We start from the raw sequence: 2,169 nt of genomic DNA, 5'->3' as shown, positions 1-2,169 counted from the left end.
ATGGTAAAAGATTTAGGACTTGGTTATAATAAAATTCATGCTTGTCCCAACGATTGTGTTCTGTTCCGGGATACATATGAAGATGATGAATTTTGTCCAATTTGTGGAGCTTCCAAGTACATAGAAAATGTTGAGGTAGATACAGAAGTTGATAAGTTGAAGAAAAAACATGTGCCTGCGAAAGTTTTGAGGCATTTTCCCTTGATTCCAAGGCTTAAGAAGCTATTCCTTTGTTCAAAAATAGCTGCATCATTAAGGTGGCACGATGAACATCGTTCAAAGGATGGAAAGTTAAGACACCCAGCTGATGGCCAATCATGGAAAGACTTTGACAGGCTTCATCCCGATTTTGCTAAAGAATCTCGTAACATAAGATTAGGGCTAGCTAGCGATGGATTTAATCCACTTAGAAACATGAGCATCTCCCATAGTACATGGCCGGTAGTTTTGGTTGCATACAATCTTCCTCCGTGGTGTTACATGAAACCAGAGTATGTCATGATGTCCTTACTCATCCCTGGACCATGTTCGCATGGAAAAAGCATTGATGTGTATCTTCAGCCATTAATTGAAGAGTTGAAGGTTTTATGGGAAGTTGGAGTGAAAACATATGATGATTCAAAGAATAAAACTTTTCAACTACATGCAGCACTTTTATGGACCATAAGTGACTTTCCAGCTTATGCTATGTTATCCGGTTGGAGCACAAAGGGAAAGTTAGCATGTCCTTGCTGTAATTATGACACCTCCTCTTGTTATTTAAAACATAGCCGGAAGATGTGCTACATGGATCACCGTAAATTTTTGGCTATGGATCATCCATATAGGATGGATAAAAGATCTTTCAATGGCGATGTTGAATTAAGGTCTTCACCAACTTTATTAGATGGGAAACAAATTTTTGAAGATTTGAAAGATTTTGACAATGTATTTGGAAAGAAGCAAAAAAATAAAATTGATGGTCCATGGAAGAAAATGTCCATTTTCTTTGAGTTGCCATATTGGAAGCAAAATACATTGCGCCATTGTCTTGATGTTATGCACATCGAGAAAAACATATGTGATAACATAATTGGAACTTTATTAGACATTCCAGGAAAGTCCAAAGATCATGCAAATGCTTGTTACGATCTCAAATATATGGGCATAAGAAAAAAACTACAACCAAAGGAGATAGATGGTGGCAAGAAAGCAAAATTTGCTTAGGCTTGTTTTAACCTTACTACTCAAGAAAAAACAATTTTTTTGTGAAATCTTGAAGTCAGTAAAATTGCCATCTGGTAGTGCCTCAAATATTTCTCGGTGTGTTCATGTTGCTGAGAAAAAGATATCAGGCTACAAAAGTCATGATGCTCATTATATGTTGCATTATTTGTTGCAAGTAGCTATAAAATGCACAATGCAGAATCAAGTTGCTGGCCCTTTAATTTATCTAGGTTCATTCTTTCGTTCCTTGTGCCAAAAAGTTATTGAAAATGATACAATAGATCATTTGGAAGTAGATATTAGAGAAATTTTGTGCCAATTGGAAAGAATATTTCCTCCTAGTTTCTTTGATATAATGGTACATTTGTCTATTCATCTGGTAAACGAGTTGAGGTTGGGTGGCCCAGTTCAATTTAGGTGGATGTACCCCCATCGAGAGATATCTGTGTAGGTTAAAGTCCTACGTTCGCAATAAGAGCCACCCCGAAGGTTCAATTGTTGAAGGATATTTAGCCGAGGAATGCTTGACATTTTGCTCAAGGTATTTAAGTCCTGATGTGGATACAAGGCTGAGTAGGAGGACACAAAATTATGATAATTGCAGTGAAGCTGAAGTATGTCATGATAGCTATTTTGCATGCTTGGGGCGACCAATTGGTGGAAAGAGGAAATGGCAACCTTTTTCTCTAGATACCAATTCAAAAATACAAGCTCATCGGTACATCTTATTCAATTGTGATAAAGTTAAAGACTACATAAGGTATTTTTTTTATATATTTTCCAACTACCAATTCTGTATTAGCAAATTTAACTGAGTTGCTTTTTACTTACTTTAGAGAGTATGAGGAACATGTCAACAATCAATCTAAAGGTAGAAAATGGAAGAAGGCAAAAACTCGAAGCCATGATTTTAGTGAATGGTTCAAAGAGCGTGCTTCTCATGAAGATGTTCCAAAACAACTT

The 2,169-nt window shown here is 36.4% G+C and overlaps 1 pseudogene; it reads left to right on the top strand.

The window, feature by feature from the left end:
• LOC148549382 (uncharacterized) lies at positions 1–1,473 on the top strand (annotated as a pseudogene).
• The last annotated feature ends 696 nt before the right edge of the window (positions 1,474–2,169 follow it).

Source organism: Arachis ipaensis, chromosome B8 (genome assembly GCF_059453495.1).
Source record: "Arachis ipaensis isolate K30076 ecotype BB chromosome B8, ASM5945349v1, whole genome shotgun sequence".
In the NCBI taxonomy this organism is placed as follows: Eukaryota; Viridiplantae; Streptophyta; class Magnoliopsida; order Fabales; family Fabaceae; genus Arachis; species Arachis ipaensis.
The sequence above is the reverse complement of the archived record's forward strand: the minus strand, read 5'-3'. Positions and strand labels throughout refer to the sequence as shown.